Source organism: Crocodylus siamensis, chromosome 14 (assembly GCF_052110815.1).
Source record: "Crocodylus siamensis isolate JL-2025a chromosome 14, ASM5211081v1, whole genome shotgun sequence".
NCBI classification, from domain to species: Eukaryota; Metazoa; Chordata; order Crocodylia; family Crocodylidae; genus Crocodylus; species Crocodylus siamensis.
Window position 1 is genome coordinate 15,464,702 of NC_143408.1, and position 16,089 is coordinate 15,480,790.

A 16,089-nucleotide genomic window follows, 5' to 3' on the forward strand; every position below is an offset into this window, starting at 1 on the left:
TCGGCCCTAGAGAGGGCAAGGCCCCAGGGCGGGGCAGAGACAGAGCGCGGGGCGCGCGGTGTCAGCCCTAGAGAGGGCAAGGCCCCAGGGCGGGGCAGAGACAGGGCGCGCGGTGTCAGCCCTAGAGAGGGCAAGGCCCCGGAGTGGGGCAAGGACAGAGCGCGGGGCGCGCGGTGTCAGCCCTAGAGAGGGCAAGGCCCCGGAGTGGGGCAAGGACAGAGCGCGAGGCGCTAGGCCCCTGCCCTAGAGAGGGCAAGGCCCCAGAGCGGGGCAGAATAAGAAGTGAGACCGAGCCGGCCCAAGGGCGCCGAGACTAGGGCGGCGAGAGCGAGCCGGCCCAAGGGCGCCGAGACTAGGGCGGCGAGAGCGAGCCGGCCCAAGGGCGCCGAGACTAGGGCGGCGAGAGCGAGCCGGCGGTTAGCTGGACGCCGGCGAGAAGCCGGACTCAAGGGGCGCCGGTATTAGGCGGCGCTAGCGAGCCGGACCCCGGGGGTGCCAGCGATTAGCTGGAGGCCAGTAAGAGAGGCCCAGGGCGCCGGGAGCGGGCTGGAGATAGCGAGCCCGACCCAAGGGGGCGCCAGGTGGGCGAGGAGCCCCGGGGCCCGAGAGAGAGAACAAGGGCACCCGAGGGGCGAGGGACCATCCAAACGTCCCCAGAACAGCTGCGAGGCTTGGGGCGTGCTGAAGGGGAGGTTTGGAGGCACACATAGCCCTTAAGGCGGGACGCATATAGATACCCCAGTCTGGAGTAGGGACAGGAACACTAGTACCGTCCACTAGGGAAACAGGCAGCCTCCATACTATATATATATATATATATATATATATATATATATATATATATATATATATATATATATATATATATAATAATTGGTCATCAAAGTCGTGGTGGGCGAGATTCTGAGGGTGCTACGTTCACCCCAACGTGACGGTAGGGGGCGCTAGGGAGTTCACGGCCGCCCCTAGCCCCCGCTCCCTCGCACATGGTAATAAACAGTCTATGTTGGGCATGTCACACAGATAGGACAAGGGTTATCAGCTGTCCTCTGAGTACTCTGCTTACCCTTTCAGTATATTTCTGAGTGATATGGACTCTAATTAGATTGGCTCCAATGAAGATAATGGCCAAGAGTATCACCACCACAGAAATCAGGATGGACAACTTCTTGGTTTTGTTAATCCTTGGCATGAAGTTGTAGGCCTTGGGAAGACACACGTGAGAGTTTGATTCAATACCTAATGCTAAAGCTCCTATTCAGCTCTAGCAGCTGCTCTTGAACAAAGAGATCAGGGTTGCAAGGGCCATTTACCAGTTCACAGACACTAGTGACCCCTGCAAACTGAGACAGCATGGGTGCAGAAAGCAGCCCTGGGTTTTCCAGTGAGTTTCTCATCTTTGGGGCTGTACTTTGGCCATGGTGAATCCTGGGGGCTTCACAGATAACCAGGTGTGACGGGTCCATCTCCAGGCCTGTGTAATGTAGGCCTGACCCGCTGTCTCTGGGCTACCCACCCACCTATCTCTCCTGCCACACCTTGATGGAACAATAATTATGGTGTTACTCAGGTGAGAGGCTGCCCGTTTACTACCCCAACGCTAGGTGTCTCTATCCACTGCTCCAAAACTCTCCTACACGATGGCCCACGCCTCACAGATGTTATATAACTGTTGACCTCCACCGCAGGGCATTGGGTTGGCTCAGTCCCTGTTGCTGTGCCTCTTGGCACTGGGATCTGCCCCCTGCCTCTGTGCCTTCTGGCACTGTGCCCTGTGGTGCTGGGGTCTGATCACCCCCTGTTGTAGCGGCCCCTGCTGGCGCTGGGGCTTTGCACAGTAGTGTGCCCCAAATAGCCTTAGCCTGGTCCACCAGATACAACAATAATAATAAATATGAGCCCCTGGGCTATAACATAATACAAGTCATAAAAGCCACACTCTGGCTCCTTAAAACCCCAAACTGCTCCTCATGCATTGAGCACCCCCCGCAGCTCTAGGTACCTTATAGACCCCTAGAGCCTCATTAGCCACAGCAACAGTCTGGCCAGCAGCCACAGCGTTGTTGGGTAGTTCTCCCATGCAGGAGCTCTCTTCCCCTGGCTACTTGCCCGAAACCTTCTCCTGCCAGCTTTGGCCCTGGGGTTTATATGTGCCCAGAGGCCTATCCCCTTCCTGTCAGATGACCAGCTTGGGTGGTTGGTCTATTAACTCCTACTCTCCTGGTGCTTCTTGTTCCTGTAGACTCGCGTCTTAAAGGGGCATCTCTGCCTCTTAATAGCAGGGCTGGGTTCCCTGTTACACCAGAGATCTGGGTTTTCCATTTGCCATGGGGAAAAAAGGAGTAAACCACAGATTATGGCTTTTAGCAGAGGCACAAGCAGATTTTTCATTTTACCAGAGAAAAGCACAGATTTTGTCATTTTGCAATAGGCTCTTTGGAGGCTGGCAGAGTTCCAGCCTGAAGGAAGCTAGGATGGAGTGAGAGGAAGGCAGCCAGACATGCATGTAGCCCCAGGCAGCCTGCAGAGCAGCTCTAGGAGGTAAGTTGAGAGCGGGGAAGAGGGCAGGACTGGGGCTGCTGCCCACCTGAGTGGGACTTGGGACCTGGGGCTGGTCCCCCACAGATGTGCTCCTTGATTTTCTCCAAGATCTTCCAGAGGACCGAGGTGAGGCTTACGGGACTATAGTTACTTGGGTCCTCCTTCCTCCTTTTCTTAAAAATGGGGACCACATTAGCTAGTTTCCAGTCCCCCAGCACCTGGCCAGATGACCACGGATGCTCATACAGCCAGGCCAAGGGCTCTGCGATGACCCCATGCCAGGTCCCTCAGCACCTTGGGTGGAGGGCATCTGGACCTGCAGATTTAAAAATGTCCAGCTCTTCCAAAAGATCCCTTATTACCTCTGCGCTGACCCAAAGTCTATCAGAGCTATCCCCGAGATTGTCCCTACCTCTGGCAGGGGGGATGTCCCGATCCCTGTTCAAGAAAACAGGGAAAGAAACTGTTAAAAATATCTGGAAGGGGCCTTGGAGAAGCGCAGGCTCAGGTGACACAGTAGCAGCCTGTAAGTACAAAACAGATGTCCATCAGGATCTGGGGGAACACCTGTTCACCAGAGCACCCCAGGGGATGACAAGGTCAAACAGTCACAAATTCCTACATGAACATTTTAGACTGGACATAAGGAAGAATTCTTTACTCTCTGAGCCTCCAAGGCCTGAAGTAGACTCCACCCAGAAGTGATGCAAACAGTTACTCTGGCCACTTTTAAGGAACATTTGGATGCTTATCTTGCTGGGATCCTTTGACCCCGGCTGACTTCCTGCCCCTTGGATGAGCTCTTACGAGGTGTAACAGGAGTGCCACTTTCGGAGCCTCTCCTGAAATTGAAAGTTTGTGGCAACCCTGCGTCAAGCAAATCTATCGGCGCCATTTTTCCAACAGCATTTGCTCACTTTGTGTCTCTGTGTCGCATTTTGGTAATTCTCGCAATATTTCAAACTTTTTCATTATTATTGTATTTGTTATGGAGATCTGTGATCAGTGATCTTTGATGTTACTGTTGAAAGAAGGTCTACTGTGGGTAAAATGCTATCAAACAGCATCGCATGCTACAGAGAAATCTTTCGTGAAAGGAAGAGTCAATTGATGTGGCAAACTTAATTGTTGTCTTATTTTAAGAAGTTGCCGCAGCCACCCCAACCTTCAGCAACCACCACCCTGATCAGTCAGCAGCCATCAACATCAAGGCAAGACCCTCCACCAGCAAAAAGATTACGACTCACTGAAGGCTCAGATGATGGTTAGCATTTTTTAGCAATAAAGTATTTTTTAATTAAGGTATGTACATTGTTTTTTTAGACATAATGCTATTGCACACTTAATAGACTACAGAATATGCACTGGGAACTGGTAGTAAGGGACTACTTTTATATGCACTAGGAAACCAACAAATTTGTGTGACTTGCTTTATTGCAATATTCGCTTTATTGCGGTGGTCTGGAACCGAACCCGCAATATCTCCGAGGTATGCCTGTACCTGCTGAGGCATGTTACCATCCTGAATGCAGGTGGGAGGAACAATGGGAGCAACAAGTCTCTCATTCCCATTCACATGTGGAGATAGAAGAATATTTTCTTGAGCATTCTGCTGGGGTGAGAGCATGGCATCAAAGGATTGATGAAATAGATGCCGGTTTTATATAGAAAAATGTGTACAGCCTGAAAGCTATACTTGAAAGATATTGCAATGTAGTAGATGAAGGTGGTAAACATCTGTGGCACCCGAGCGCCTTGTCACGGTGGGCCGACACAATCGAACAGGTGGGGCTAACGGTGAGGAGTCAGAGCAGTCGATACGCGTATGGTTGCCAAAGAAATACTTTTATTTTTCTCTTACTTACGCCACGTGATGGTAGTGTAGCATAGGTCAGATCAGACTTGGTTACAATGATAACGATAAATGAGGCCAGTCGGTAACAACAACGAAGACGAAGATGAACGAGTGGCCAGAATGGAGGTAAACGAGTTAATCGAAGATGCAGAATGAGTTAACTGGAATCAGAACAAACAAGTAATCGAAACAAAGACGAGTGTCTGTGAGGATGGGGTACGCTGGGACACGACGGTGGCGGGGAGACCAGTGGAGCTCTGGGCTCATGCGAACCAGGGCCCTGTGACTCTCCTGAGGTGGTCTCCGCTGTGGCAGTCTCCACTCAGATCTGGTCTGGTCTCCGCTGTGGGTGGGAACTTGCTGGCTTAAATATTTCCTCCACGGCCAATCAGACAGTTCCCCTTTTGGAAAGTTCTAGCACAAGTCTGGGCATGCGCGTCTTGTCAATTTAAATTACCTCATTTCAAATTACATCGTGGGGTTAAGTGTGGGGCATGTTTAGGCATGCGTTCTGGTCTTTTGGGGTTTTTCCACTTGCAGGCCTGTACATGTTTCTGTTTAACTCTGTGTTATCCGGCACCTTTCTTAGTTTTGGTTCAGACAACATCCTCTGACCTTACTGGAACAAATGAAGCAACAACTTCAGATTTACTTCAAGACAGCCATTCAGTTTCAGCACCAAAGGAATGCAGGCCTTCAACTTCTGAACAGTAACAACTGGTAAAGCCATGCAAGCAGTTGTAACTTCACATATAAATGGTAAGGAAACCATTGGCCAGATGTTCAGAGAAGAGTTTTCAGATACATGAAACTTGTACTGTGCTGGTCTCAAGATCAAAGCAGATGTGAAAGTTATAGCTGGAATGTAGGGATACAGCAATAATTAACTACACAGTGGACATGGAGACGCATCCAGTAGGGGAGGAAGACAATTAGCTGTATGGACACCTTATGGAGGTATTGCATCTCTGCAGGGATTGCATTGACATACTTGTCTTAGGCAGAGCTGACCCATTGTGTGGTTGTCCAGTTAAGCAAAAGATTAGATTATGATATTGTTGACCAGCTTTCCAGTGGCACAGTTGTTGAATTCAGAAACAATGACTGTGAAGCAGGAAGGAATGCAGTGAGAGAACTATTGTATCTACCAACAATTGTCATTCTACTTCAAGAATTTGTGGAAGAACACTCCCTTAAAGGTATGTTCAAGTACTGAAAGAACTCTTCAGAAGTAGTTAATAGTGTCTTGTGCTTCATCAGGGCTGAATGTGAAGGAAAGCGGCATGAGCATTTACATGCCTTTGAAGAAATGCTTCCTCTGATAGCTGTACATGATCATACCAGTTATACAACATGGAGGCCAGTATATCTTCAATGTATGAAAGATTTAGTGAATTTTGCTCCTGCAGTGTATGCCAAGTTTGGGGAAGTAGGATTTGGGGTCTAATCAACTAATTTCCAATTTTTAAACATTTCAACCAATCAGGCAATAGATCATGTTAACAAGGCTTGCAAAATTGCAGGGGGCATAGTAAACATAACATAATGAATCGGACAACAAAGGGAGCTGAACTACAATGTGTTTGGGGGTAGGTGCAATATGGCCATGGCCCATGCCCGCCTGACTTCTTAACTGAGTATACCATCAGAGTAAAGTACAGCACTGCCACCACCAATCTCCGGTATTCTGCTCTCACCTGTGACACCTTGATATCATTTTCAGTATTAAAAGCTGGATGTATGGGCTAACAGAGGTCCTGGCCAGTCCTCTCAGAGTTTTCTTCATGGGGCTCACACCCCACCCTTACCACTTCCCAGATGATATATGTCTGAGTCCTGATCTTGCATTGACAGGATATGTCACTGGCAGTTAATCACTGGCTTACTGAATGAATGAGCCCGTGAATTTAAATCAGTTCACTCAGGATCCATAAGGCCATCAACTTAAATCAATTAATTACAGGTTCATGCATCAATCAATTTAGAACAGTTCATTAAGGGTCCATAAAACAATCAACTTAAACCAATTCCTCTGAGGTTCCTGTTCCCATCGACTTAGATCAGTACAGATACAAAACAAAAAGTGTATGTTTGCAAAATCTTCAGTCAATTTTCCACCACTGGCTATCACCACTGTCCCCACTTATGGGGCCTGGGCCAAATTATTTTGCTCTCTCTCAGGGCTAACAACCCTGCCCAAACATCAGGTCCACCCCAGCCCCCTAGGACCAGGATAAATGGCTTTTGCAAGGAGGGAGCAATTAGCCGTCCCTGGGGCTTTCTCCTCACCCTGCTTTTCTCCCTTCACACAATGAAAGAGGTCACTTAACTAAGGAGGTAGAAGGTTCAGCGTGGGCTCTCTCCTACAGCACAAACTGTTTGGATACCTCTATGGCTGACAAAACCTTTTTGATACATACCTTACGTGGAATAAATTCTTAAGAGACTGAACTGCAGGAAAGGACAAATTGCTTGGGGTATGACTAGACTTAGCAATTTGGTTTGACTATCTCTGATTAGATCACAATTGTATATGGATCATGTCAGAGGATGAAAGGCCTCCACCAAGTGCACAAGTCTGTTACCCACCCACTGAACGTAATGCCACTATGCGTTGCAGAGAAAGATTAAACGAAACTCCAGGACCAGTGGGGAGCCATTCTCTTTGGCTATGGGAACCCAAATTTTATTAATTCTGTTTTTTAGATTCACAAACATGAAAGAAAGATTCAACATAGCAGCAATGGGTGCACTTTATCCCACACACAATAAAATCACATTCAGCTACTATGAGTAAGGTGTAGTGATTTCTTGTAGCCAACCATACACAAGAGGGTGACATTACCTGGACCATTACCCCTTCCTGCTCATCCACGTAGGCACCAATGATAATGCCAGAAATTACACTGAGCAGAACAGAGGTGACTATGAGGCTCTTGGCAGGAAGATTAAGGAGCTTGGAGAACAAGTGTTCTCATCATTTTTTTCTGTGGAAGGAAAGAGTTCAGGCAGAGATCTTTGCATTGTCAAAGTGAATGCATGGCTGAGATGGTGGTGTGGATGTGAAAGCTTTGACTTCTTCAACAGTGGGTGGGTGTTTTTGGGAGGAGGACTGTTATCAAGAGGTGGGATCCATCTGATGGGGATAGGAGAGAGCATCTTTGGGGACCTTCTGACCAACCTAGTGAAGATGGCTTTAAACTAAGTTTCATGAGGGATGGTGATCATCAAAATCCTCCAGCAACTGAGCACACAGGCCAGATGGGAAAGGACTCAAAGAAGCAACTTAATTCTGAGAAAGGGTCAGAGAGCTATAGGACTGCAACAACTGGCACAAAGGGGAAGACAGTACATCAAAATGCAAAATATGTCCATTAAAATGTATACAAATACAAGAAGTATGGGGAATAAACAAGATAAACTTGAAGCTGCAGCCTGTGAAAAGAACTGTGATCTGACTGGCATCACCAAACCTGGCGGGACAACTCGTGTGACTGGAATGTTGACATGGAGGGCTACACTCTGTTTCAGTAGGACAGGGTTTGGAGATAAGGTGGTGGAGTTGCTTTGTATGTCAAAAACACATACACTTATTCCCTGGTTCAGGAGGAAGAAGACAGCAAAGCAGAATGCACTTGGATAAAGATGAAAAGCTAAAGATGTGGCACCAATATAATGGTGGGGATTTATTATTACTATTATAAGCCACTTAATCAGGCAGAGGAAGTGGATGAGGTACTCTTCAAGCAGGTGAGAAATCTATCAAAAGCTATGGGATGGTACTGATGGGAGACTTCAGTTTTCTGGATATCTGCTGGAAGAACAGTGCACCCAAACAGAAAATGTCAAACCAGTTCCTAACTCATGTGGAGAACAACTTACTGTTCCAGAAAGTGCAGGATACAACTAGGAGATCAACCGTCTTTGATCTTGTCCTCACCAGCAGGGAAAAACTGATGGAGGATGTGAGGGTGATGGGCAACTTGGGAGGAAGTGATCATGATATGATAGAATTCCAAATCCCGAGACATGGAAAGCACGAGATCAGCAAAACAAGGACACAGAATTTAAAAAAGGTAGATTTCATCTGCTTCAAGGAGTTAATAGGCATGGTGTCATGGGAGGACAGACTGAAGGATAAAGGTGCCTAGGAGGGCTGGGAGCTTCTAAAGGGCACAGTACTGGAAGTTCAACAAAAAACTGTCCTGACATGATGGAAGAACAAGAAGACTAGCGAGAGACCAATGTGGCTGCGCAAAAGCTTCTAAAATTCCTCAAATGCAAAAGGAAAGCATCCAGGGAGTGGAAGAATGGGCAGGTCACCAAGGATTCATACCAAGTAATAGCAAGAGCTGGCAGGAACAAAAACAGGAAGGCAAAGATACAGACTGAGCTATACCTGGCAAAGGAGGTTAAGGACAACAAGAAGAGGTTCTTTAAGTATGTTGGCCAGAAACAAGGACCCAAGAGTTGTGGGTCTTCTGTTAACAAGCCGGAGGAACTCCTAACCAAAGATATGAATAAAGCAGAACCAGTCTGTGGCGAAATGCCGGGCTAGCGGCTCCGGCACCGCTTAGGGGAGCCGCGGGCTTTGCGGAGTTGTGCGAGCGCGCGGCTTGTGGGGCGGGATTGAGGTAGCTCTTAGCCGCCCTCGAGGTTCGCCGAGTTGGCACAAGTAGACGACTTAGAGTAAGTAGTTAGTGTCTCTTAATCTATAGGGTGTCCGTTGGTTCACGAGGTTCCAGAGCCAGCCCTTGCGTTCCAACAGTGGAGCTAGTCCAAAGCTAGGTGCGGCTGCCGGCTCCTTAAGTCCCAGAACTGGTCAACGGCTCATAATTGGGAAACACAAAGCAATACTGTAACACAGTGAATCGTTGTCAGTTGTCGGATTTCTGAGGCCTTTATCTTCGCTGGGATACGCCCAGGCGGGGAGGCTGAGAACCGGTCTGCGGGGTGATCAGGCCCACAGAGTTTTCCAGTTGTCGTCTCTGCTGCTTCCTGTTTTTTTGCCTCTTTTATAAATGTTTGTTGGACTGCCTCTATGACACTAACTATAGTATACAGATAGGATAATTTTCTTTTACATAATTATTGCTAGGCAGATTTTCTACATAAGTTTCATTTCTGCAGAAATGACACTTTTAGATAAGAAATGAAATTTACAGAATGTGCATGTGTAGCTTAATGCCAGTGGAGAGAAGTACAAAGCGTTCATTTTGATTAACAGTCTACTTCAAGGTTACATAAATGTGAGAGTGCCGCGCGGCAGTTACACAAAAAAAAGAGAAAATAATATAAAGTCTTTGCTAAAAACTATAAGACAGTTACATGCCCCCGTGCCGTGGGGCAGTGAAACATTTATGTAGTGGTCTCATTTAAAAACAGGTTGATGGTGAATAGTTCTTCTTCGTTAGGTTCATTAGAAAGTTTGGTATAGACAAAGGCACTTACAGAGTTTATACGATTTTGGATATACTTCATAACACAAGAACAAATACAAAAGAAAATGATAACAGGTACAAATACTAAGAGGAGTGCTGAAAGTAGGTTAGATAGCCAAGATGAAATATTAAAACCTAGTGCATTAAAGACTTGAGAAAGTAGACTGTTGCCAACGCCAGCGATGCTGTTGACACGGGTAGCTATTTTGCGAATACTATTAACCTATTGGTTAAGTGGAATGGAAACATTTGGAATTGCAATGCAACATAGGTCATTAGATAGGTGTAATAACTAGGAACAGGAAAACAGAGTGTGTCACTAACGATAGACGTAGCATGGTGGGCATTAGCTTGTAGCTATAGTTCATTTACGGGAATCTTTAGGCGTGACAGATGGTGTTGTATAGTGGTTACAACAGTGATGCGCAGGGGTAGTGTTAATGGAATGATGAATAGGCTCGCCGACGTATCGCGTTAGCAGGGGATACAGCCACTTCTTCGGAGGAGTGGTTTCTACGGAGTCAAGGCGCGTATACGAGATGGGTGACGAAGGTTTTCCGAACGGCTGTCCCATGCGATACATTTGCCTGTAGAGAAAATAAACTGATTAAGGCAGGGTATAAAAGCTATATACAGAATAATAGCTAGTCTTTTATCTCGGAACGACAACTCAGCCAATTATGATGGGCTAATAATGTCTTATTGGGCGTGTCAGTTTTAACGTGATAAGTGTTTGGGTAAGTTCCTGCAGATTGTATTGTTCCTTGGTATAGAAGCCGTTTCTTTTCGTTAGGCCCTGGTATGGCTACCCAAACAAGTTCCTCCGGCTGGAATCGAGGCTCCCACGGTTCTGGTGTTTCTTGCTTTCTGTCAGTCCATAACGACTTGTCTTCATTTAGTTGGATCAGAATTTGTGATAGGCGGCTCGTCCAATTTGAATATGTGCCGTTTCCTGTTAGACGGAGTTTTTCTTTGAGGATGCCTATGAAACGTTCAATGACGCCATTTGACTGTGGGTGATATGGTATGTGAGTGTGCCAGACGATGTTATAGGTGTTGCAAAAAACTGCTAGGGCCTTTGACGTAAAGGGTGGTCCCCCATCAGATTGGATCTCATTTGGCACTTGCCAGAGGCTCATGGCCTGAAGTAGTGCAGAACAGACGGTTTTAGCGGTGGTTTTCGTAAGCGGGATGCATTGCAATTGTCTGGTGCCTAGATCGACTAGGACTAATGCCTTAGCCTGACGTTTGACTCCAGGGAGTGGTCCCATGAGATCAACTTGCCACGTCTTTCCTGGGGAAAAGTACTTTGGGTCATATGCTTGTTTGGCCGATGCAGTTGGCGTAGTCTTGACTTTATTACATATATAGCAGGTTTGACTTCGTGCCTTCCAATCTTTAAGTGTGATGGTAAATGGTGGCGTTTCAGCAGTTACTCGCTTCCATTTGAGATGAGCTTTGTTGGGGCTGATATGGCCCCAGAACTCATGTAGCCATTGCACTAAGTGTTGATTATTGACATCTGTCTTAGTGAGGATGGCTGCTGCAACTTGTTGTGGTCTATTTGCTGTTTTCTTGATGGCCTCTGCACGCTTCTCTGCATCTTGTAACATGGCATCGATGTGGGCGTGGACTGGGTCGGTGTCTGGTCGGTGTGAGCGGGTGTGTTGTAACAGAGGTATTGTTTTAAATTGAGGCAATATGGCAAAGATATCATTCCACGAGAGTTGGTTTTCTGTGGCTTGTGCTTGTCCAGTTAATATTTTGTAGATATATTGGGAGTCAACAGCTATTACAGGGACAGGTTCACGGACATTATGAGCGTCTAGGCAGTGTTGGAGGGCTCCTTTGAATGCGAGGAGTTCTTCCAGTTGTGTGTTTGGAGGTGGGGCTGCAGGTTCTACTTCAATGTATTGGCATGGGCTACAGAAGAATCCATGTGCTCCACCATGGGCTGTACTTCCGTCTGACGCTATCCAGGCAGGCAGGATGGTGCCATACATTAGTAGGAGGTTTTGGTGAGGGAGGGAAGGTGTTGAACTTGCTGGCGCTTCTTTCGTCTTCCAGTGGTAGAAGTGAAAATGGAAGACTTGTACTAATTCTTGCCAGGTGGTACTTAAGCCATGAAAAGTTGGGTCTGGTCGGTCGGGAATAAGGAGTGGAAGTAGTGTGACGCCTGATCTGATGAGGGTTCCGGTGGTTGTAGAGATGCTGGGATAGGCAACTGTAGCGAGCTGAGATGCTAGTAAGAGGGTTCCTGTGACTCCATACCGAAGTTGGGACGGTTGCATGGCTTTATAAGTTGAAAATACTAGCTTGTTATCGTTGGTAGTGCCGGTTGCCCAAAGTATTTGACTTGTATGTCCGAGGGCGACAGTTATAGACTCATTGGGGCTGACGCTGTGGAGAACTGTAGTTGAGGTGGCTTCTAAGAGTTCTTGTAACTTATCATAGTCGTGAGTGGGGTCCCATATGCTTCGAGTATCAGTTTTAACGCGTAGTTGCTGATGTAGACATGCGATGACTTCTAGTTGACTTGTTGGTACATGCGCTCTGTGCCAGTTCAGCTGGCCTAGAAATTGTTGAATTTCTTTTTTCGTTGGGGTAGTACCTTTGATCCAGGGGATGGCTGGAGTTGTATGCGTTGTTGCTTTGCGAGTGTTATGATCAAATACTTCGCCAAGGAAGGAAATGTGTGGCTTTGCGGTGAGTTGAGATTTTTGCATGTTTACAGTCCATTGATGGGCTTGTAAATGATGTATTAACTTTGCTGTAGTCTGGGTTACTACTTCTGGAGTTCTGCCCATGAAAGCAATGTCGTCAACGTAACTCCAGATGCGGACATCCTCAGACGTAGAGAAGGCTTCAAGGGTAGTGTTGATGGCTGCCGTGGCTACTGCTGGTGAATTGCAGTACCCTTGGGGACAGACGTTCCATTTAAACATTTGTCCATTTACACACATGTTAAGTATCCCGACGTCATCGATAATAGGGATAGAAAAGAAGATGTTTTTGAGGTCTAAGGTACTTCCAAACCAGGGGGTTGCCTGGTAGGCTATCATTTCACTTAAAGTCTGTGGTAGCGTCTTAAGGCTGGGCTGCGATAAAGGTTCTACTTGCTTGTTGGCACGACGATAGTCAACTACGAGTCGAGCTTCGTTAGGGCTTCCGGGTTTTGCAATGCCCCAGGCAGGTGATAGAAACTTAGCATGCAAAATTTTGGAAATACGGCCTGCTTCTTGTAGTTCATTGAGAAGCTTCTGGAGTGACTCTCGAAGATGTGACTTTTTGTAGGGATGGGCGTATAGCGCCACGACAGGTGATTGATGACTTTCGGCGTATGGGGTGCGATGCTCGATGTTTTACAGGGTTCAACTGGAAATGCTTGTAAAAGTGTAGGCTTGAGATTAAATTTGAGGATCTCTGAGACACCGAGTAGGTGGACATCTCCTATCGCTGCTACGAACGACTTTCCTGTTGGGTGCTGTACACAACGGCCTAACGTGACACTGGCGATGGAGTTTAGGCCTTGTACGTGGATTCTTTTTTTAAGCGGGGTGTGAGGGGTAGATGGTTGGATGACTGAAATTTGTGCTCCGGTGTCTAGGAGGAACTTAATTGCTATTGCCATCTTGAGGCCTAGAGGGCCTTTATCGGATGAGTTGCTTTTGATGTAAATAGTTGCATAGGGGCGTTGATCATGCAGTTGTTGAGTTTCGCCACCGAGGTTAACTGCCTCGGCGGCTTCTACTCGTTTTTTGGCTTTGACTGGCGGTTAGGATCCCATCCTAGTTTGATGGTGAGGGTTAATTGCTCTCCCTCTGATAACTTTCGGAGAGTCGCTTTATCTAGCCCAGATCGCCCCAATAGGAAGCCGAATCTTGCTCGCTCTAATGGCGTTCGAGTAGGTGGTCCTTGGGCTGGTGGTTGTTGTGGCAAATTATGAGCGGAGGGATGACTTGGCTGTTGCATCGAGGGCTGTGTCCATACTGGTTGAGTTGTAAGGGCTGCTGGGGGAAATGAAGAAGACGACTGAGATACAACTCCGGTGGGTGAAAAAGACTGTGGTTCTGCGAGTAGAGCAAATCGTTTTGATGTTTGACTGGCAGGGGAGTCTAGTTGGCGTTGTAAATGAAGAACAGTACTGCTAGGCTTGCCAACAGCAGTAATTATTACTAGGCGAGCTGCTTGCCCAAACCCGGCTCCATAAACTTGGTATGCTTCTTCTACTCCCTCTAGGGTAATTGGGACTTTACTAGGATCTGGTAGGTACTTATGTGGCCACTTGTCTATAGTGGTCCTGAAATCTGCGCTGCCAATTTGGTTTTCTCTAGGATCCCATCGCAGGAAAGAGCAGCCTATCATGGCATAAATAAGTGACAAAGCTCTTGGTTGTTCAACTAGAGTAGAGAGTCCGTCATGGATTCTATAGGGACAGTTGAGAAGTGCCCTGACAGCTAGGGCAGCCGGCGATAACACTGGTAAGTCTTCTACATCTAGAATTTCGGTATTCACGCAGATTCCTCCACTCCACTGGGATTGTTGCATTAAAAATCGCGCTTCTGTCTTGTCCAGTGTCTCCATAGCATGTACGACTACGAGACGGCCTAACCAGATGGCGGGGGTTTCATCTGGGCCAATTCGTGTATCCAAATAGAGTTCTCGTAACTCGCTTCGGTCGCGCGTTCTGAAGACGATGGTTGTACGTTCTGTTTTCATGGGGTTGCGCTTTCCCTTAGTTTTGTTATTTTCTGTATGTCGTTGGTTGCTCTCACCCTCGTTTTCTTCTTTTATACTTTCTTCTCCTTCTCCCCTTTCGCCCTCCTCTTGCTCCCCTTCATCTCTAGAAAATGGAAGTGTGTCATCCTCCTCTTCATCTTCTTCAGTAATAACTTTTCGAGTCCGGGTAGTAACAGGCAAGGCAGCTCTTCGAGTAACAGCTGGTAAAGTAGTTTTTCGGGTGGCAACTGGTAAGACGGCTAATGGCGGAGTTGTCGATGGCAATGGTGGATAAATTGACGATATTAGCGTGGTAGTAGTAGCAGAAGGGTTAAGTTCTGTAGTAACGACAGCGGCTAGTGGTGCGGCGGCGGCTGGCGGTGCGACGGCGGCGGCTGGCGGTGCGACGGCGGCGGCTGGCGGAGCGGCAACGGCGACTGGCGGCAGGACGGCGGCTGGCGGAGCGGCGACTGGCGGCGGGACGGCGGCTGGCGGAGTGATGACTGCGGCTGGCGGGCCGGCGGAGCGGCGGCGGCGGCTGGCGGGATGACAGTTGGCGGAACGGCGGCAACTGCTGGCGGAACAATAGCAACGACTGGGGGGTAGAGGAGCTTTGCGGCGGTGTTAACTGGAGGGTTAGGCTCTGAATACGGAGGTGGTTCCTTAGTGTATATTCTGGAGCAGTTGGAGTAGTTGGGGGAAGGCATGGAAGTAACTTCGCTTCCTTTAAGCACTCAGGGCTCTCTTCTGGGTTGGTCAGCACGCTTGATGCCTTTGCGGCTGCTAGTTCTGTGGCATTGCGGCATGCAGTGTGGAGCTGCGACTCTAAGTCTCCTATAGCTCCTACAGCATTTATGAAGTGTCGCAACAAAACTTCTGTCACTCTACTGGGAATTATTTCTGTTTTGTTAAAGAGTCTTTTCTTGGCTCCCCTCTCGGCTTCTAGTTCGCGGCGGCGGCGGACTAGACTATCATAGGCCTTCCCAGTTTCAGGTATTCGCTGGGGGTTAATTTGGCCGGGGGGGTGCTTTCCTATGACATTATGAAGGAGCCCTAGAATAGAGGCTTGTTCTTCACTGGCCGGTGACGCATCTCCTTTAGAAGGGAGAATACCTGCAAGGGCTCCGTTTCCCCCTGCGTTTGTTGGGGAAAATATAACTTTGGGGGCGGCCATTACACACCCCAGAGCAGCAGCAGCTAGTGAGCATGTCCAGATTCTACTTCCTGGTTCGTTCACCCAAATGCGACCAGAGATTTGAGTCTTAGGGTCGCTATCGCCTGCCGCATGATAGGCAAGATGATTCCAAAGATCATCAGAGGTTAATGGGGGTGAACGGTGTCCCAGCCGCCAGGGACACATGCAGACTAGCATGGCCTGATCGTCTACTTGGGATCCTGTTCGTGACGCCATGTGGCGAAATGCCGGGCTAGCGGCTCCGGCACCGCTTAGGGGAGCCGCGGGCTTTGCGGAGTTGTGCGAGTGCGCGGCTTGTGGGGCGGGATTGAGGTAGCTCTTAGCCACCCTCGAGGTTC